Raw genomic sequence first — 22,991 nt, 5'->3', positions numbered from 1 at the left:
CCTCTTATTTTGAAAATATTATAAAGGAGAATAAATGGGAACCTTCATAGACTGCATAATCGCTTGAGGGGTTACCGTGAGGCTTTTATAAAGGTTCCTCAAAATGGAGGTGGTTTCTTTGACAACACAGATATTGTGAGATAGTGAGGAAGCAATGGATTATTAAGCCCTCTTAAAAGCTCTCTAGTAGTGCCCAAAGGATAGTTCTGGTTCCAAAAGGCAGGTGGGCATATTTAGATATTTTGTTTTCTCCACAGATTCAGCAGTAAAACGCTCATAGCATTGGAACGATATCCAAAATGGCGCCCGCGATGCCACAAATTACCGTTGGAGCGCTTTACCTGCAAAAAAAACCTGTTTCCTGGTGTTTGGAAATTTGAGGCATCAGCACATCCTTGCGTGCAGCTCTTCATCGAGGCGTTTGTCCGTTTGGCTTCACTCGGGATAGCTTCGAAGAGGGCATCCGCTGCTCTGGTGCCGGTAGCCTCACATAGATATTGCCGTGCTCTCCACGTGCCAAGTCACGCCCCCTCCCACTTCAGTAATTGGAGAAGTGTTGTAACCTTCGTAAGTTTAATAAAGTGGTACAATCCACCCCCCCTCTCTGCCCCAGCCACTTGGTATCTTCCCCCCAGGCATCCATGGAATGTGACATAATCCTGTCAGTGTGGAGAGCTGGGTGACAACATTAAAGACGAGTTTTACATACCCTCGGTCTACGAGTCATCTTTACAACACTGGCGACGAGGCGAAGAACCTGGCGCAGGGGGCCTTGCTGTCACCTCCCCTTTCTGTGCTCTCTCCAACCTGTGCTTGAGTGGTGAAACCGTGCTGCGTGCTGAAAAGTAAAAAATTAGGACCCCTGCTCGATGGACTTCAACAAAAGACTCTAGCAGGTCTGTTATCGTTGCTTCCAGGGTCGAGCTGAGGAAGTTTTACTTCGTGTATAGCTATTAATCCAGAGTACCGGTTCCACAGTGAAAATTGTGATTTTGTGCAGCCCTGTGAGAGGAATTTATATAGGAAGTACTGATTCGGTGACTATGGATTTGTGAACTCTCTGAACTTGTGTGCCACCGTAGAAGAGCTGCTGGGTACTTGAGGAATTTATTGTGGAATCCATTCCAGTGGAGTGCAGAGGGCGCGTAGACTGAGGAGTGAGTTAGTCCACAAACTTTGTTCTGTTTGAAGTGCCAGTGACGAAAGGACCCGGGGTGATTTGAACTGGTGTTCTGTCAGGATCCAGACGATAGCCTGCGCAGTGTCAGCCGGCAAACTTTCCTGTCAGCGGAAAGGAGGCTGTCCTGTTTGAAGTGCCACTGAGGAAAATAAGAGACCCGGGGTGAATTCAGTCAGAGGGCTGTCAGGTTACAGTGCACAGGAACCTGCGCAGTATTAGCCGGAAAGCTTTCCTGTCAGTAGAAAGGTGGCAGGCGCAGTGAGGAGACACTTTGAGCAGACGTGTCAATTTCGCGCGCTGTGCGATTAGCCTGAGGAGAATTGTTTCAGCAAGGAGCAGGCGCGGAGGCGAGACGCTATTCACTGATCAGGGAGGAGTGCGACCTGCGCAGCAGCGAGAGGGAAGTGTGAGAAAGGAAGACGACTGATCTATGGTGTGAAGAGGAAGAGGAAAGAAAAAAACGGAGAAAAAAACGACCAGGTCTTCTAAGGCTGCTGTACTTTTGGAGTCGGAGTATTTCCAGTAAGACATTTCAAGATATTCTAAAGTGGGACAGTGCCTACCCAGAGGGAGAAGATCGACTATAAAAAAAATCGTGGGGATAAGTAAGACTGCCGGCGGACATTTGAGTACAGTGCTTTGGTGAATAGTGCATGTTGGGGCTTTCAGGCTGCACGCTTCTGGCTCTTTTCCACCAGTTCCTAAGTATAACATTGGTGGGGATTGTAGGGGCTGGCAAACCGTGAACAGACTTGAACATTCTCATCAAATGACCTTGTTAGGGTCAGCAGCCGATAAAGCTGAACCATAGCCCATGTGATCCTTTTGTATGCCTATTACTCATATAGTATTAGTACATTTTCCTTTTTGGTTCCTCAGTGATTGGAATTCTACTTGGGGCAAGTGAACAAGTTTTAGGAGCCAGGATTATTTGGGGAAAGTAGGCCAGACCCAGGCATTGCCATCCCAGGCAGGTAGTAGCAGTGTGACTAACGGGTACACCAGAGAAGTGTGGTGCTCTTTACAGGTTCATGTATGGGTTTAGGGGGTGAACATGGTAATGGTGACAACTGTTCGTTAGTAACCCAGTTTAATTAATCGTTGACTTTTGTGACTTTCCACGAAGCAGTGTAGGCATTGGGGATCACCTCCATACAGCTTCCGGGTACTGTGTAAGGTCTTCTGCAGTTTTCCTAGCCTAGGTGAGAGAAGTAATTTTACTTCCTGGGTCCTTGGTCATAAAGCTGTATCCCCTACCTTTAGTATTGTTGATCCACCTTGTCCCAGGAAGTTCACTTACCACTTCTTTGTGACGATTTTTTCCCCTATATAACTTGGTTCCCTGTCTCCTGCAAGTAATTATTTCCAATATCTGTAACATCCGTAGGAACCTAGAAAGGTTTCTCCTTCACCTCTGCCTAGGGCGTTGGTGCTTCTAGCTGCAAATCTTTCACATGGCGGCTTCATCTATGAATCCCCCCTCCTCCTTTCTAAATGACATCGGCGATCCAGACATACACTGGAAGGATTGGATCAACTTGTTTGACTCATATCTAATAGCCATTGGGGGGGAAAAATTCTCAGCTGTGCGGAAGCAACATGTTTTGCTTCATAATCTTGGAGTGCAAGGGAGGAAAATATACGACACTCTCCCCGACCCTGCATTGGAAGACGACGAGTTAGATTCAGATGTCTTCAAAATGACAATGATTAAACTAGAGACTCATTTTGGGGATAAGGTTAACGTTGTGCTTGAGCGTCATAAGTTCTTTTCACGCGTGCAGGCAAAGAATGAATCCATAACTAATTACATTGCCGCTCTCCGAGGTCTCACACAGCTGTGTGAGTTTGGGGAGTTGAACGATTCCCTCATTAGGGATCAGTTGGTGCGGTGCACCCACAACCCTAAGATAAAAGAAAAACTTCTGGCAAAGAATCCCTCGTTGAGGGAAGCGGTGGCCATGGCCCATTCCATTGAGCACACCGCAAAGTGCATCCAGGAGATGGACCAACCTAAAGAATCCATGGGTTGTGTGAATAAAATCAAAGGGATGGTGTTGGAAGAAAACAGAGAAGGAGAAAGTTACAAGACCAAATCTAAAGAGGTAAAAAATGATAAGCCCTTTAGTGTCACAGAAGGGTTGAAATGCTTCAGGTGTGGAAGCAACAACCATCTTGCTAATAGTGTACATTGTACTGCAAGAAATTCTATTTGTATGAAGTGTAACAGAAGGGGCCACTTCGCAAGGGTGTGTAAGGAAGGGGAGATGAGTCATGTGAGAATGGTACATAGCGAAGAGGTTCTGGATCCAAACTACGTGTTCTAATATGTTTTTCTGTTGGTTCTAGGGTGAGGTACATCGCATACAGTTTGTAATGGGGGAGGGGAGGTCCATGTCTCTTTGACCAGGGTAATGACCCTTTATTGCCTTTCTACCCTCCCCTCGAGGTGCCATGTTTTGAGGTTCCTCATCCCGGCGTTTTTTATTGTTATCAAGTGCCAGCATTTCCCCTTTTCTGTCTTCTCTTCCCCTCTCCCCTCCCTTCTTCCTCCTTCCCTCCTTGTCCCAAGGGAGATGTGTTGTAACTTATGCTGGGGTTGTAAATGCTCTATTGGTTCAAAGGGAGGTGTGTTGTAACCTTCGTAAGTTTAATAAAGTGGTACAATCCACCCCCCCTCTCTGCCCCAGCCACTTGGTATCTCCCCCCCAGGCATCCATGGAATGTGACATAATCCTGTCAGTGTGAAGAGCTGGGTGACAACATTAAAGATGAGTTTTACATACCCTCGGTCTACGAGTCATCTTTACAACAAGAAGCTACACCACTGTGATCCAAAGGTTGACCACAACAGGACTAACTGGTGCTAGCTCTGCCACTTTTGCCACGGAACGGAAACCTTTGAGCTACCACCCGGCCCCTTGCAAGCACTTCTGTCATGCAAGACCTGCTTCCTGGTGCAGATAGGTAGGGGTTCGAGCGTTGGTTGATTTAGTACTATGTAGCCATGTGATAGAGGAATGTCGGCAATGCAGTTGAATTTCTGGGACTGACTGCGACTAGTGGGACTGCTTGGTTCTTGCCTGATGTTTAGTCCTTATATATCCTGAACAGAGCTGTTATCGCTGTTGCTGCATGGACTCTGGATTCTTTTATTTATGCACTGTAGAAGATACATGTATTGATGTACTTGGTCACCGTGTTGTTTGTTTGTGGTGGAAAACTAATAAACAGATTTATATAAAAAAAAGGTAGGGGTTCTAGCGTAGGCAGATTATCAATGAGGTCTGCAACTAAGGAGCCAGTGATACACCAAGTTTGGAACAATATTACAAAGATGAATCACAGATATATTCCTGTAACTATTTCTGCATGCATTTTCGGATCTACTCGTAACTGTGAAGCCATAGTCCAGAGGTGGGGAAGGCAACAGCATTGAAACTGCTGCCATGTTCCCCTCCGTCGAGCCATATTCAGACGTTCTTCACTGAACCAGTTGTACTGTACAATGCATTCACATTTACTTTGCTTTAACTTGTAGACTTGGCAGGGAAAACCATTCCAATAAAAAGTCCATAATGCCTTGCAGATAGGCCAGATCAAGAGGAGTTTGGCTAGACAAATCTTTCACTTCGCAGACAAAACACAAAGTGTCCTCACTCATTTTAGAGGGACAACCTTTTTTTACAGGTCAATCTCAAAACAAAATGATTACTCACCCAAATGATCATGTACTGCAAAGTCTGAAAAAACCCAGAAGTGCTCAATTAAAATACATTTATGGTCGATAGGCTCACCTACACTTTCATATGGACAATGGGGTTGGCTGGGTAGTCACATGGAGCCCGCCATTTAAACTTGTCAAATTATGCTGAGTTTAAAAAAACCTTATTGTGGATATTTTTTTAGGTTAATAAACTGCCTCTATGGTTCCATATAAAATGTATTACTCAATCAGAGAATCATCAAATATCAGTGGCATTGTTTTTAAATCAACATCAATGGCCACCATCATGACTGTCTCTGAATCCGATTTTTTTCAGCAATACGAAATCATTCTTTAGATGCCTTTCATCACCTTCCAACGCTGGAGGAGTATACATATTTACCAATATAGAGTTTGGGATTATTCCATTTTGCAGAAATAGTTCTGATTTACAGGCCAATATCCACGCACATTTAGTAGCTAACAATGTTGCTACCTTTACATAAAAAGTTAAGACTAATGTCAAAAGCCCGACAATAAACCAAACACTATACGAGAAGGGAAATAAATGTCACCTGCCTACGATACAAAATGAGCGCGTAGTGTTTCAAAATAAAAAAAATAGCAGGAAGAAACCCCAAGAGGGAGATTAAAAGATTTGCAACAGAACCCAAAATAGTGTAGAGGGAAAAGAATATCAAAGATGCTTTATAGAAAAATGTTTTTATTTAAAATGAAAATAATATTGTTTATAGATAAGTATATATTTTCAGTTGTTTTTAAATTGTTTTGAATATGTCATAACACAGCTAAGTTACAGTAAACATGCATATTATTTTTCAAAGTGACACCACATAAACAATAATGTATCACAAACATACCCCCATCTCTACTGGATCAGAACAAGAACAGAACAAGAACATTAAAGCCTACAAAAACATGTTATAATATAATATATAATACACCACAACATTCACTCATTAAATCAATCGTTCTTTAATCATTCCCATACATCTACCAAACTATTGAGACAAACTAATAAAAAAAATGGCGGTTAAGAACAGGAAGTAGTGGTATCAAAAACAGAAAGATATGGAAAAGTACAATGTTATGTTGTACAATGGTAGAGAAATGGTTTCTAGCAAACAGAATATGGTGAGTGTATATATCTGCTGTATTAATTACAAAATATGTACATTTTCTTCAATTAAATGGCATTTTCTTCAAATGTTTAAGGTAAATGGAAATACGTTGAGAGTGTTGAAGTGGATCACGTTCTTCATTATTCGGTCAATGCACCACTACTTAGCTCCTGTCATGAGGTGTGCGATGCGTGTTTCGGTGTAGGGCTTCGATGAAGCCACCACCTTCTTCAGGACACAGAACAGATGGAAAGAGGGTACTGCATAGGTGAGTGGGGGGTGTCCAAAGAGCGAATATCAGGACACCATTAAAGAGGAAAGAACTTTGGTGCTGATGAAAGGTACGTGAAGGCAAAAATCTGTGAATCCAGACCAAATGAGATAAGTCGCTGATATGTCTTCTACAGGAATAACACTCGGTCTGCTCAGAGAGGGGTAACAAGCGGCTTGAGGCACGATGGAAACCCAGTCAGGAGTAAGACCAGCGGGGAAATCTGGACCAGGGGTGGATGCACCCGCAAGGTTGAGAGGTCACCTGCAGATGAGGCTGTCCTGGGGTGACTGCCTCATCTGGTTGGGTTGCCGTAAATGAGGCCCCAGAGAGTGTTGATGCACCGTAATACAAGAAAAGTCAGACCGTCTGATGGGAGATGTCCGTGGGGATCTGAGAAAGATCTTCGGAAGAAGCAGGTCCGCTGAGTCATCAGAAGCCCTCCAGGGGGACGTCCCCCATTTCTAACTGTGACAGGTTTGTCAAAGACCATATAGCTATCGAACATAGGGTGTTCACAAAGCTATGTTTCTTGTAACATCAGCACTACCTATTCCAGTATAACTGCATCAGTCACTTCACAGTAGTAAGTCATTACATTATAGTACATTACAACAATGCTTTTTCTACGCATGTCTTTACAGCATGTTTTAAAGCCCATCTATGTAATTTACTACGAAAGTCTTTCCAGCTCATTTTTTGCAATCTGTACATAGATATATATAACAATTTTGAACTGTAAAAAGTGTTTTAAAAAAAATCTATACATTTTTAACTGTAACAATGACATACAAAATGAAAATAAAATAATAAACCAACAAAATCGCCAGGCAAGGAATGAGGAGGCAATATCATGATCAATAGCAAGGCCAGCAGAACATGAGCCAACACTGCCAAAAAGGAAGAACAAAGGTCCAGAGTAGGATCCTGCCCTTCCACAAAAGCCAGTACACCAACCAGAATCACACTCACCCAGACACGCTTCCACTCCCAGATGGACTACGGCATACTCAAACATTTCATGCCATGACTATCACAGGAACCACACACCTTCAGCATAAGACATTGTGTGCCTACGCTGGGTTCAAAGAGTCAGCAGCAGGTGAAGAGACCTGTTAGAAATGAGGGTCTCTAGTTGGCAAGGGCTTGCACCTTTGTCCAAGTAGGAACCCTTCTTCCTAGTCAGGATAAGGTAGTTACACTCCTAAAATAACCCTGCTCACCCTCTTGGTAGCTTGGCACGAGCAGTCAGGCTTATTTTAGAGGCAGTGTGTAAAGCGTTTGCAAATTACCAATAGTAATACAGTGTAAGCACTACAAAAGGACACCACACCAGTTTAGAAAAATATCCAATATTTTTATATACTCAAGACAAGACCTAAAAACATATTTAGAAGTCTTCAGTTATCAAAGGACCTTTAAATAAAGTTCCTTGAAGTCAACAGCTCCTTCCGGGGCTCTTCAGGCGTTGTGAACAAACAAATCCAAACAGTTCTGGCTGACCGCGGTGTTACGGGCCAGCTACGGTGTCGGGAATATCCGTAAAACAGTACCTTTAGAAATGCAGGGTGTCGGCAACCTCTTGTTGAGCTTCCGAAAGCACGGCGTCGGTTCCGGAGGTCGTTGCAGAAGTCGTTGGGCACTTGAAGTCACACGCGTTGCAGATTGAACTCTTCGTAGTTGAAGTCAGAGGCGCTGGCATCGGCAGGCGTCAGGTGCTACGATGTGAAGTGAAGTGGTGCGGCATGCGATGCCCTCAGGTCGCGCTGTGAGCAGCGGCTCGGTGGCGGCATCAGATGGCGTCGTCAGTGAGACAAGAGTCACAGTGTGAAGTGATGCGGTGATGCGGTGCTCGAAGCAGTGCTGGCAAGTCACGGTGGAATCAGCGTCGTCGTCATTGCTGAAGCGCTGTCGTCGGCTGATGGACTAGAGTCTATGTCGCCTGCATCGGTAGGCCAAGGCTGAGGTGCGGGAGGAGGGCAGTACATCGTGTAACTTTAAGAGCGGTGCCCTTGAACCACGGTGCAAACAGTTGCGTTGATTTTGGCGGGGATACCAAGGCGGCATCGTGAAGCGAGGCGGTGCAGAATGTGGTGTCCATGGGTGGCGGTGCAAGCAGCGGCTTGGTGGCGGCATCATCAGGAGTCATCAGTGAAACCAGGTTTGCAGTGTGGCGTTGCGGCGGTGCCCTCTGCGGTGCCTTCAGGACACGGAGTCGGCAGCAGCGTCATAGCATCGGCTTGCTTTTTCTCCTGTTGCAACACAAAACACACAGTCTCCAGTGATGAGGGCAGAAGAACTTGACGGCTTTGACGGCTTTGCTGTTCCTGAGACTTCTTGAACAGGGGGCAAGCTCTATTTCAAGCCCTTGGAGAAACTCACAAAAAGAGATTGCAGAAAGTTCAAGTCCAGTCCTTTCACAGAGCAAGACAAAAGCAGCTACTACAGGCCAACACAGCAAAGCACACAGCAAAGTGGTAGTTATTACTCACAGTTTCTCTAGCTCTTCTTCTTGGCAGTCTTCTTGGTCCAAAAGAGTTTTGAAGTTCAGGGATTTGGGTCCCACTTTTTATAGCCCAAATTCCTTTGTTCTTTCAGGCAGAGAGTGTCTGCCCAACCAGTTCTGTCCTCTCTGGTGTAGCTTCCTGGCAGGGGGTGGAGACGGCATTGTAAGAGACAGAGCAGGCCCAGTCAGGTGAATGGAAATCTCCTTCCCCTACTCTAAATGCAGCCCAGGTTTATTCAGCCCTACCCTGACTCATCAGACGCCTGGAGCCACTATTCCTCTCCATTCCCTGTCATTCAAAACCCAGGCTGTCAATCCACAATCCCAGCAGAGGCCTACTAGATGGCTTAGCAAGAAAATACCTACTCTCTAAAAGTGGTATTTTCACCAACAGAATGTAAAAATCACCTTCACTAAAAGATGCATCTTTAGATTCTGAGTACAGGCATACTAAACTTTCTTTCTCTACCTAGTTCCCAGGGTTCGTTATGTTTATAAGATGTTATAAGCAAACACCACACTCTGTCCTATGGGAACGGGTAGCCTCCCAATAGTGAAAAATGAAATATGCGGTAATTCACTACCAGGACATGCCACACACATCAGTGCATGTCCTACCTTTCACATACACTGCACCCTGCCCACAGGGGTACCCGGGCCTACCTTAGGGGTGACTAACATATAGAAAAGGGAAGGTTTAGGGCCTGGCAAGTGGGTGCACTTGCCAGGTCGACATGGCAGTTACAAACTGCATGCAGACTCTGCAGTGACAGGTCTGAGTACCTTTTTACCGGCTACTTATGTGGGTGGCACAACCCATGATGTGGGTCCACTAGTAGCATTGTATTTACAGGCCCTGGTACTCTCAGTGCACTTTACTAGGGACTTACTAGTAAATCCAATCTGCCAATCATGAAAACACCAATCCATAACACAATTTACAACAGGAGCACTTGCACTTTAACACTGAACAGCAGTGAGAAAGTGCGCAGAGACATTAAACCATCAAAACAAAGTCACAACCAGGAGGTCAGAAAGCAAAAAGACAGGAGAAACACGCCAAAATATGCCAAGTCTAACAAGACCCCTGAGACTGAATCATCCAAACTAATTTGATGCTCACGGATCATTGAGGACAGGTGATCATTATGTCATCCCATGTAGGCAGGATCAGTACCTGCTGCACTCCTCTGGCCTCTTCCCTTTAAAGTGCCTCCCTTTCACTTTCCTCCCACCTCACCAACTCCAACCCCATCTATAAATATTAGTTCCAAGCTGATTTCCAGCTCATTTTGATCTGTCTATGAGCAACAACCAGGGTCAAATCAAGAAATCTATCCCTAACCTTTTGGGCTGTGGTGTGGTCGTGAAGGCCTAGTAGCCAAAGGTGTGGCTGATTGGTAATGGACAACCTGGAGGCCCAGCTCCCAGGACATCACCAATAAGGGGCAAGAACACACCATATGTAAAAAGCCAGTCTCCCCAGAAGCACATCGAGGGCACACCAACACTACCACAGGGAACATAGCATGTATGCCCAGGGAGGGTAAGGTAGACCTGATGCAGATAATTAAATTGGATAAGCTTGAAGTGAGAATTCCTGTACACCTTTGAAGTGCACTAAAGAATTCCCCTCCAAGTCTGGTCCGTCAGAGGCGACCCAGTATCGACATCCAATGTTTGCTGAGCTCCATAAGATATAATCGAGTCCCCTGTAGTAGAGTCCTATACAGCAGGGTGACCGTCTGCCCTGTGATGAGAACAAGAAGGCAGAAGCAATCGTGCTCCAGTGGCTCTGCCACCCCCATGCTCCACCTCTCATTAATTCTGTGCACCAATGCAACATGCAACAAGAAATGCCCTGTTAGGAGTACATAAGGATACCGAAGGGTCAGAAAAGTGCACAATTCACCACCCACAAAAATATCACCCAATACCATGACCCTGGCTGTTGCCCAGCAGTGGAGACCAGACCAAAATCCTCATCACTCCCAGTGCCAACCCACCAAGAGCAGAAGTTTGCGCATATTAGGAATCACGGTATGCTTTCTCATAAGGGCACAGGCCGATATATATCAAGCTGTTCTAAGGAGCACATTCAAGTTCTGGAAACTTGAAGGAGGGGTTGGCCTTAACAAAATCGTGGACTAAACTCGTCGGGGAAACACTCTCCGCAGTTGCCACAGCATCCCACAGGCAGGACCGCCAGCGAGCCACCGATTGTAACTACCTTGCTAAATAATACAATAACAGATCTGATCAGCTGTGCCATCCTCCAGCACTGGTAGGCATAACTTCCAGAGCACCATGTGAAGACATGATGTGCCCCATCATGAAGACAACAAGAAACCAATGCGCTCCCGAAAGATGTTTCGGGGCAGCCAAGGCAGAAGAGGTGCAAACAAACAGAGGAGTCAGGCCAGACAACCATCTTGGATACAGCAACTCGGCCACTCACAGAAAGCAGCAACATCGTCTAATATGCCACTGAGCACCGAAGACCAGCAAGTGTATGGCCATAGTTGCCATCAAACAACAAATCTAGCAACCAATAGAAGGAAAGTCCCAAAAAATGGATAGTGGGCTGTTTCCATTGCAATGTCATGGCCGCAAGTAGAGGTCCATCTACCCCCAAGTGGATAAATACTGGACTTACTCCAGTTAACCTTGAGCCCTGAATGACATACAGGTTCTATAAAAGCCATCACTGCCCCCTGTAAGCCATCATCATCCCCCCTCAAATAGAGTAACATATCGTCTGCTTATAAGGAAAAGTAACATAATTTTGCCAGTGAGGCACAGACCACAGTAGTGCTGTCCAGACAAACTGTTCAAGTGAATGACTCAAACGCTTTCCAATATCAGAGATCCGGTACGGGTCCTCGCAAGTGGGCGAGTGTAAAGAAGCTTCATCAAACTGACAGGAAAAAGGCCCAAGCTCATGCTGAACATGGCCTTTCTGATGTCCACCAAAAGGACCAAAGAAATCTGTGGCAATCTCTCATGGTGATCCAAAACAAGAAACAGCTGGCAAACACTATCCTTTGTGCTACGCGTGGGGATGAAGCCTGATCAACATGAACTAAAGAGCACATATGGGGAAGCAATTGAGTGGCCAATACCTTACTTGGGATTTTGTATTTCGTGTTGAGCATCGAGAGCAGGTGATAAGAATCCAAGAACAGTCGGTCCTTATCTTTCTTTGGATGTGACATGATAGCAGCCTCATGTAGAGAAGAAGGAAGCAGATCCCGGTGACTAGAGTCATTAAAGGTAGCCACAAGTGTAGGGACAAGGGCCAGAGCACACACTGCATAGAATTCTATAGGGAGCCCATCTAGGTCAGGCACCTTCCCCCTCGCCATGTCCTTAATTGCAGCCTAGAATTCATGTTTGGTGAGATTCGCCAGCTCAGATCTTAGCAAAACTAGTGATGAGTCTGCGTTATAACTCAGCATGTCCATATCACTACACCGGGGTTCTGGTGAGTAGTATAATGGCCCAAAAATTGTCACTGATTCCATTGTGAGTGTAGACGTCCTGCTCCAATGAATCATGTATCTGGAGGATGGTATGCTCCGGGTTCTCAGCCTGTAGAAGCCATGCCAGCATCCTCCCCGAATTATCCCTATCAGAGTGGGCCCTGGTTATATAGTCAAAATGCTGCAGGTGTCCAACAATCTCAAATAATTTCTCCCTTTCTTCCAGTGCTCTGCACCTCCCATCCAGTGTTACCTCTAACTTATGCGGAAGACCGTCAACCACCTTCTCCTGATGCTGTATATCGGAACACATTGTGGATTGTACCTCCACCTTATTAGAGATACAATAACCCCTAAGCATCACCTTCATGATTTCTCATTCAACTAACTCCAATTAGACAGAGCCAGCATTGTCGAGCCAGAAATTGGTGACATGTTCATCCAGTAAATCTCTGAAAGCCTGATCCTCCAGCATTGCCGGGTTTAAGTACCAGATAGGGACTGTGGTTATAGCAGAGAAGCATTGAAAGGTACACAAAACAGAGGAGTGAGCGGAATATGTCTTTTGCAAGTATTCGGTTCCTACCACCAGACCACACAGAGTCTGACAGGAGTATACCCCGTCAAGCCGGACATCAAGATCATGCAAACCCGAATGACAGGAGTACTCATGAGAATGCAGGTTACGAGTCCTCTAACAATGGACTATGTTCCATTGTACCGCCCATGCACATGCAGAGTATGTCAATTTAGTCAGTGGTGCACTATGCAAAGGGGTGCAATCTATCTAAGTTGACGTCCCGCACACAATTAAAGTCCCCTCTGGCAACCCTCCACTAAGGCACCATGAGCGATAACAGGGGAGAAAACCCGGACAGGAATGCCAAATGGTCAACATTTGGCACATAAATATTCAACAACACCACATCCCTACCATCATAAAGTTGACCCTGCCAACCCCTTCTGAGGGCCAGGCTTTCAGACTCTAGAAAATGAGTCTCCTGCCAAAATGCAATTTTATTCCCATCCATTTCAGATAAGCTAGGACAGTATAACATTAAGTAGGGAAGGAGTGACCCCACACATTCCACGTGATCACGTTAATCTGCACCGCCATAGTTGGTAACTCACCAGTCAAGGGTCGCAGGAACCACGTTAAGACCCAGCACCACTGAAACCATTCATTTCACACTACACTAAGCAAAGAAATTCCATTGCCTCACACAGTCCGCTTGCAAGAAACAAACAGCAGGAACAAAAACAAATAAAAAACAAACAGAGCCCAACCCCTAGAACTGTTAAACTCAACCACTCTGTCCAAATTCACAAATCTCACTGAGGAGCAAAACAGAGGCCAACAAGTTCACTATAGAGGGAAGGTTACCAGAGAAGGGAGCCTCAAGCTAAAGGAGAAAGAAGCAGCACACTGGCAAGCAACCAAATACAAGCGGCTGCGCCAAGCAAACCTCCCCTTCCGACAACCCCCCAGTCTAACTCACTACAAGATTACACCCGGGGGAAAGATGCCATACAATTCACTCACCGACACAACAGTAGGGACAATTAGTGATGGACAGCAAGACAAAATAAGAATATAGTGCTGAAACAGACAGCATTAAACAACATCTGGAGTACACACAGGATAAGTGAACCTCACGATCAACTTACCAACATACATAACTGTAGGTTCAAGTAGGAATGAAGAGCAAGGCAAGATAAGAAAACACTGTGAAAACAAGCAGCATTCAACAATATCATCCAGCGACCTTGGGGTACCTCCTACCAAATTCTTCTGGAGCCCTGGAATAAAAGAGTCACCAGACTCTGAGGCAGAGCATCGATGTTCCCGGGAAGGGTGTGGTGAAGACCCCTTGCTGATCTCCAATGATGCAGCAGTCTCAACCAGCCTTGTTTGTTCCAACGCCACTTGGAGGCCATTGAAGGGAATGCCCCATTATGCCTAGACCACTGGTATAGTGGGCGCAGAGGTCGTGGTGACCCTAACATCTCAATGCACACTGTACCTTTATGATAAATTTCAAACCAATCCCAGGCCGCAGACAGGTTGGTAAAGAAATTAACTTTGTCATTGGGTAGGGAAAAGCCACAAATAAAATCAATCCCAAGTCGTGTAGCTTCCTCTTTACCGCTAAACATAATGCCCTCTGAATCTGGACCTGGAGAGTGAAATCAGGGTAAAGCAACACTTCTGCATTGTCCACATTAAAAGGTCCATGTGTGCTTGCCTGTTGGAGGTGGTAATCGCTATCACAAAAATGAAAAAGGATGTGCCACCACTGGACGTGGCAGGGCCCCAGGGCAAGGCAGCTGTGTGCCGGCACTCTATGGGTACATCCTAGGGCAAACAATTTGGCCTGGACCTCCGGGGCCACCACTTCCTGCAACCAATCCTCCAAATAAGCCAGCAGGGAGTCCCCCTCAGCTCTCTCAGGCAACCCTACAATATAAATATTGTTCTGGCACACCCAACCCTCCTGGTCATCCAGCCAGGCTGCCAGGCCTAGTCTGAGCGTCGAGAGTCATGATACGGTGATTCACAGAGTGGACGATGGAGGTCTGAGACTGCAGTGTTCTCCCGTGAATGGACCCTATCTGACTGTTTCCGTGAGTGTTTTCAGATAAGGCCCAATTCCACTGACAGTGAGTCAATTTTATCTTCCAAATGTTTGCCTGAAGAGTCAATGACTGTGTATGGTGCCATGAACTGGCCGTCCTATACGCCTTATCCCAGGACTCTGGATTGGATCCTTGGTTACTGACCCCATACGGGTTTGCAGAGGCTCAAGACAGGGTTGCCCCCTGTCTCCAATACTGAATGCCCTAACGGCAGAACCTCTTGCCTGTGCCCTACGGGAATATCATGGGCAGAGGGGCATCCGATTTCCAAACTACCGCTTAATTGTATCCACATATGCGGATGAACCACTTCTATATATCCGAGAGCCGGAAGTCAATCGCTCTCCGGTTCTACGCGAGGTGGTACTCTACAGCTCTCTTTCTGGTGTCAACGTCAACTGGAATAAATCCATCATGTTCCCCCTCACTCCAGCCATGGTGCGGTTCGAGCCAGAATATCCCTTGCAATGGACCACAAAGGCGGTGCAATACTTAGGCATACGGCTACATACCGACTCAGAGGTTGTTCTGAGAGAGAATTATGGAGTTGCTATTTCCAAGCTGGAAGATGACGTAGATAGGTGAGTCGGTCTCCCGCTATCATTGTTGGGCAGAGTATAAATAATGAAAATGATTGTCCTACCACGCTTCCTTTTCATCTTTACGAACATCCCAATGGTCCTGTCCAAAACATTCTTTCAGCGTCTGCACTCACTAATGGTCCGTCTGGCTTGGGCGGGCAAACAGCCACGTGTCGCCTGGAATATATTGATGTTGCCATACAAGATGGGGGGCCTTGGTGCTCCCGACTTGGAACTATACTATAGAGCAGCTCAATGCTCCCATGCATATCACTGGATGCACGGAGCCCCTGACATACCTCACATACAGATCGAGACCATAGTTGCAGATCCCAAGCCCCTTCCGGCCCTGCTGTTCTCACCCCGTGACAGACGCACTGGCATATTGGACTCTCTGAACTCGGTCACACATGCCTGGCATTATCTACTGGACACGCAAGTCGGTAATATATTGTATGCTCCAATGGCCCGTCTTGACTGGTGCCACTGGCTCGCTCCGTGCACTGACAGGGGAGTTATACTTGCATTGCAGACGCTAAACCTACACACTAGAGGAGATCTCTTCAGAGATGGCATTGTCCATTACTGGGAGGATGTTGCAGAGGGGGACGACGTCCAGCTGCTCCTTGGGCAATTCCAATTCCACAGAGTTAGAAACGCTCTCAGAGATCTACTGAGGGACGATATGGTGGAACCCCTGGAGGTCCCGGCTCTGACAGTGGGTATTAAGGCAAAGTCACCCGCTAAATTAGTATCCAGAATATATCATACCGCGCTCTCTGCCAGGGATGGCGAATATACCAAACCGCGTCTCGCGTGGCAGCGAGACTTACATGTGGAACTGACAAATGACAAGTGGCTTTATTGTTGCTTAAACACCAAGTGTATCTCACTAAACGGATGCCATAGGTTAGATCACTTTAAATTCCTTATTAGGGTTTATTACATGCCGGAACGTTTATATCGCAATGGTCTGCACGAGGGATCTCAGTGCCAAAGATGCGGAGAACTAGTTGTTGATTTTTTCCACTTGGCCTGGGTCTGCCCAGGGGTTGCTCACTTCTGGGGAAATGTCTTCGCTGAGAATAACCGCGTTACGGATAGGGCGTTAACTCCTGATCCGATCCTAGCACTGCTGGGTTATCCCAAACCACTTCCTAAGGCACATAGACGGCTTGTGGACATGGCATCCTTCTGACGAAGAGCTGTGTGACACTCTGCTGGCTTCGCGGACCGACTCCTACATTAGCGCAGTGGGCCAGAGACATGCTGTACCGCTGTACTCAAACGGAAAATTATAGCGAGTTACTGCTACCCTGCAACAGACCCAAAAACTTCTGGTCCCTATATATGACCAGGAGACCCGCCCCGATGACCCCCGACCGTGGCGACACTCTACCTCCAGTTACGGCTGCCCACGACAATCAAGACCCAATAACGTAAAGGGTTCCTCATTGTTGACACTTACCATTTCATTTTTTCACGCGCCTTATCCCTCTGGGTAATGCTATGACAGATGTAGAACTATGTACTGTTCTATGGGCGGAACCACATGTTTGTCGGATGAGCTGATGACTTATCCCTCTCTTTTATTATCTGCTTCTACGGTGTATGATTTCTGTACTGCTGAATGTAGACGATATCACTTGGACCATGTCAATGTCTACCTTTCATTGTCCTGTTTTATTTTCTCTGTTTTATGAAAACCTTAATAAACATATATAAAAAACTACCTACTGACGACCACCAGTAGGTAATATATACATATTGCATCACTCATTACATGGTCAGTGACATAACTGAGTGATGTAATATGTGAGGTCATAAGCAGTGCATTGCGGGGATGTAGATTATAGTTAGCTTAGGTAACTGTAACTGCTGTATTTCAATGGTTTGGTACGAGTGAAGTCTGTGCCTGTAACCTTTGTTTTTTTTCAGTAAATTGCTTTAGGTTTTTATAATTCTATTTCCTAAATATCACATCTCTGTAACTTTGTTCCAGTGAATTTCTAACTTAAAAAAATGTATTTCCTAACTTTAACATCCCTGTAACCTTTGTTTTTGTAAGTGAATTTCTGTAGTTTTTTAACTAGTAGGTGCTTTTGTAGAGTGGTGGAGAAAGGGTACAGGGCCTCTGACTAGCTCTCAGCAATTCTGTTGTGTGGGACTTACCACTGGTAACAGGAGGGTTTCTTGGCTCCCTAGGATCCTCAGCATCCAAGGGGACTTCATCCCCAAACCTGGTGTGTACCAGGAGGCACAATGCAGAGTGGTGGAGAAACAGGATTGGCCTTAGATGACCTGTCAGCAATCCCTCTGTGTGGGACTAGTGGAGGTAACAGGAGGGGTTATTGACCACCAAGGACCCTAATCAGCCAAGGGGACTTCATCCTACAGCAAGTTGTGCTCAAGTAGGCTGCTTTGCGGAGTGGTTGATTAAGGGGGCAGGCCTCTGGCTACTTCCCCCTGGGCCTGGCCTTTTTAAAAAAATAAAAAAACTAGGGGAGGGGCCCATGCGGACCCTTTACCCAGGCAGATTTCGGACCCCGCTATTTTGCAATGGGGGAGGAGGGCAGCAAAGTCGATTTCGGCTCCAGGAACTCCATCCTCCATTGCCTGGCCTCTTTTTATGACTTGTGTTGGTGACTGCAGGGGGACCTCAAGGCTCCCACGGTCCCTGCCAGCACCTTGCCTTTCGCAAGAGCCGATACTGCTGTGACAGACAGGGGGCTGCTGAAAGTCAGCACCTTGTCTGTCAGAGAAATGTTATCATCTTTATCTCTGCAAGCATATTTGTATGCAGATAAACCGATGGAAACTCTACTTTCTGCAAGCCGGAGCTGTTTAACAAATCTGGTTTGCAGAAAGCGGAGTTATGTTTGCTTTTGCCAGTGGGAGCTGTCAGCTCCCACCAAGCAAAAGCAAACGGCTACATCTAGAGAGGGGGCACCTAGGGAGGTGGCAAGAGCCAGTCCTGGGGGTGGTGGTCCCCAGGTTCAGAACTGGGTCCACGAGGTAGTATTTGTTTTGAAGATTTCACGAGGATTTGTCAGATTGCGCCAACAATGGCAAAACAATAAATGCTCTTCCATATGGAAACTAGGTCCTAACTATATATATATGGTGTGGAAGCTGAGTCGGTCGTTGAGGTATGTAGGTCCGGTGTTATGTAGCGCTTTGTGTGCGTGGATGAGGAGTTTGAAGGTGATCCTCTTGTTGACGGGGAGCCAGTGTAGGCCTCTCAGATGGGGTGTGATGTGGCTGCATCGGGGGACGTCAAGGTTCAGTTGTGCCGAGGCGTTCTGGATTCGTTGTAGTCGTCTCAGGAGCTTGGTTGTTGTTCCTGAGTAGAGGGCGTTCCCGTAGTCGAGTCTGCTGGTTACGAGGGCCTGGGTGACGGTTTTTCTCGTGTCAGGGGGGATCCATTTGAAGATCCTGCGTAGCATTCGGAGGGTGTTGAAGCAGTACGTGGAGACGGCGTTGACTTGTTAGGTCATGGAGTGGGCAGAGTCGAGGATGACCCCCAGGTTGCGTGCGTGGTCGGTGGGTACCGGGCCAGTGCCTAGTGAGGTGGGCCACCAGGAGTCTTCCCAGGCTGATGGGGTGGGTCCGAGGATGAGGACCTCCAGCTTGTCTAAATTTAGCTTCAGTCTGCTGTCCTTCATCCAGTCAGCAACGTCCTTCATTCCTCTGTGGAGATTGGCTTTGGCGGTATGGGGGTCTTCAGTGAGGGAGATGATCAGCTGGGTGTCGTCGGCGTAGGAGATGATGTTGAGGCTATGCTGTCGTGCGACGTGGGCGAGCGGTGCCATGTAAATATTGAACAGTGTCAGGCTGAGGGAGGATCCCTGAGGGACGCCGCAAATGATCTAGGTGGTTTTTGAGAGGAAGGGTGGGAGGCGGGCGTTCTGGGTTCTGCCAGAGAGGAAGGATGTGGTCCAGGCCAAGGCCTTCTCTTGGATTCCGGCGTCATGGAGGCGTGTTGATAAGGTGCGCTGGCAAACCGTGTCGAAGGCTGCTAATAGGTCCAGGAGGATGAGGGCGGCTGTTTCTCCCTTGTCCATCAGGATCCTGATGTCGTCGTTGGCGGCGATGAGGGCGGTCTCGGTGCTGTGGTTGCTGCGAAAACCAGATTGGGAAGGGTCCAGGATGTTGTTGTCTTCGAGGTAGCGGGTTAGCTGTTTGTTGACAATCTTCTCTGTCAGTTTTGCAGGGAGATGGGCCAAAAGTTCTTGAGGTCCTTGGGGTTTGCCTTGGGTTTCTTCAGTAGGGCGTTGATCTCGGCGTGCTTCCAGCTTTCCGGGAAGATTGCTTTCTCGAAAGAGATGTTGATTGCTTTCCGGAGGTGGGGCGCGATGGTTGTGCTGGCTTTGTTGAAACGTGGTGAGGGCAGGGGTCGGATGGGGCTCCAGAGTGGATGGAGTTCATGGTTTTGATGGGGTCTTTATCGCTGATGGTGGACCAGGCGGTCAGGCGTCGGGAGCAGGTGGCGGTCGCGGGGGTGGTGGTCTCGGTGGTGGTTGCGGGGGTGTCGGAGTTGAAACTGTCGTGGATGTCGGTGATCTTGCAGTGAAAGAAGGTGGCCAGGGAGTCGCATAGGTCTTGTGATGGTGGAATGTCGTTGGTGTTGGAGCTGGGGTTGGAGAGTTCTTTCACGATGCTGAAGAGCTCTTTGGTGTTGTGTGCGTTGTTGTCTAGGCGGTCCTTGAAGGCGGTCCTCTTGGTGGTCCTGATGAGTTGGTGGTGCCTGGGGGTGGCGTTCTTGTGGGTTGTGTGGCTGTCTGGTGTTCGGCCATGGAGCCATTTCTTCTCCAGCTTCCGGCAGTTGTGCTTGGATGACTGGAGGTCTTCGGTGAACCAGGCGGCTTTCTTGTTGGTGTGGTTGGTTGTGGAGACCTTGAGAGGGGCGAGGGCATTGGCGCAGTCGTTGATCCATTGTTTGAGGTTGGTCGCGGCGGTGTCGGGGTCGATGGGGTCGGCGGGTGGTTTTAGGGCGAGGATGGTTGTCTGTTGGTCCTTGGTGACCTTGCCCCAGCAGCGGCGTGGCAACTGTTGGGTGCGGTGGGTTTCTTGAAGGTGAAGTGGACGCATCTGTGGTCGGTCCAGTGCGGTTTGGTGGTGTGGTTGAAGGAGACATGGGGGCTTGCAGAGAAGATGGGGTCCAGTGAGTGTCCGGCGGTGTGGGTGGGGGTCGTCACGAGCTGTTTGAGTCCGAGGTTGGCGAGATTGTCGATCAGGGCGGTGGAGTTGGCGTCGGTATTGTTCTTGAGGGGGAAGTTGAGGTCCCCGAGGAGGATGTAGTCCGTGGAGGCGAGGGCGTGGGTGCTGATGAGGTCGGCGATGGTGTCGTTGAACTGTGGTCGAGGTCTGGGTGGTCTGTAGACGAGTGTTCCTCTGAGGGTCGTGTTGGGGTCGGTGTGGATCTGGAAGTGCATGTGTTCGGCGGTGGAGAGGGTGTCGTCAGTGTTGGTCGAGACTCTGAGGGTGTCTTTGCGGGCGAAGGCGATCCCCCCTTCAGCTCCGTTGGCGCGGTCTCTGTGGGAGATCTTGTAGCCCTGTGGGATGGCTATGGCGATGTCTGGTGTTGAGGTGGTGTTCAGCCAGGTCTCCGTCAGGAAGGCGACGTCGGGGGCGGTAGAATCTAGGAGGCCCCAGAGTTCGATGGCGTGCTTGAGCGGGTGTTGAGGAGGATGCAGCTGAGGTGGTTGGGTTCTCTGGTTGGTGGTTTGGCGGGCTGGATGCTGGTGAAGGTGCAGTTCCGGCAGGTGAAAGGTCCTTGGGTGTGCTTCGGGAAGGCCTGATAGCAGGGGTGGTCTCATCTGGTGTTGAGTGCAGGGAGGGTGCTAGAGTCGTAGTGCAGTCTGACGCTGCGGGGTCGTGGGGTCCAGGGGTTCTGGCGCTAGGCGCAGTCCAGGCGCTGACGGGCGCAGACGGGCTTGCCGCACCCTCCATAAGACCACAAAAATTGACCCGCACCCAGGTTTGTGTACAAGTACTGTATTGCCAAAGTTCTATAGTTCACAAGTATTGTTGATGTTCAATAGAAAACTTCCCACAAATAAGAATCTCAAAAAGAGCTTGATTGAAGATTTTCAAATGTTCTTTATTTAATGCTTCAATTAAAATAACAGAATTGCTTGTTGCACCCTTCATAAGAGGCGAAGTGGGAGGGAGGAGCAGCTGGGAGGCGGGAGCCGGGCGGCTAATGGGACGGGACACAGAAGAGAAGGGGCGGGGCCGCAGGGGATGACATCACATATTACATCACTCATGACATGGTCAGTGACATCACTGATGACATCACTGATGATGTCTCAAATGACATCACTAATGACATCACTGATGACATCATCCAGTGACAGTGTGTTTCTGTAAAGTTTAAATATTTTTAATATATATAGGGAAAGGCATATTGAAGAATGAGTGGGTGTATAAGTGTCTGAATGCATTATTTAGTAGGTGCGTGACTAACTCTATAAGTGAGTGATTAAACGTATCTTACTGAATGCATGGGTTAGTGACTAAACTGTGTGAATGTCTGTATCCGTCTGTCTGTTGGTGTGTAAGCGGCTGCGTGGGTTTGCAAATAGCTACTTGAGTGTCTATAAGGGTTATTGATTGGTTGTCTGAGTATCTGTATGAGTGTTTGTGTGGGTGGGGTGTGTGTGACTCTGTGCATAGATGTGTGAGTGGGTGATTCACTAGGTGCATGGTTTCAAGAGTTCATCTGTGATGGACTGTATGGGTGGGTGGGTGAGTGTGTGTATGGGTGTGTTAGTGAGTGAATGTATATCTCAGTGGTACATGTCTGAGTAACTACATATGTGAAAAGCAGTATATATGTGTGTTGGAGCACATACATGGCTATAAGTGAGAGTGTCTGATTGTGAGAGTGGATGTATGGATGAGTGTGTGCTTGTATCAGTGATTGTAAAAGAGCGCAAGAATGTGCTAGTATTTGTATGAGTAATTGAGCTGGTGTGTTTATAACTGTATAGGTAAGTAAATGGCAGTGTGATTAATTATTTGCATGATTAACTAGGTGTATGAGTACCTCTATAGATGAGTGGTGGTGTGCGAGTTTCTATATAGGTGTATGAGTGCATATGATAGTCCTGTACTGAGTGACCATAAGTATGAGTGACTATACGGGTGAGTGAGTGGATGTGTGTGTAAACCTAAGAATACGTGAGTGGGTATGTAGTTATTGGTGTTGGAGTGTCTATGGTTTTGAGACTGGCAGTCTGTAATTTAGAGTGGGTGTATCAGAGGTTATATTAGGGTGTGAGAAGGGGCATCAATTTATTACATGGAGGATGTCATCAGTGATGTCATCAGCGACGTCATTTGAGATGTCATCAGTGAAGTCACTGACCATGTCATGAGTGATATAATATGTGACATCATCAGCAGTGTATTGCGGGGGCACGATTTATAGTTAGCTGAACTAACTATAACAGGGAATTTCACTGGTTTTGTACGAGTG

The sequence above is a fragment of the Lissotriton helveticus genome, chromosome 8 (genome assembly GCF_964261635.1).
Source record: "Lissotriton helveticus chromosome 8, aLisHel1.1, whole genome shotgun sequence".
Taxonomy (NCBI): Eukaryota; Metazoa; Chordata; class Amphibia; order Caudata; family Salamandridae; genus Lissotriton; species Lissotriton helveticus.
Note: the sequence above shows the minus strand (reverse complement) of the source record.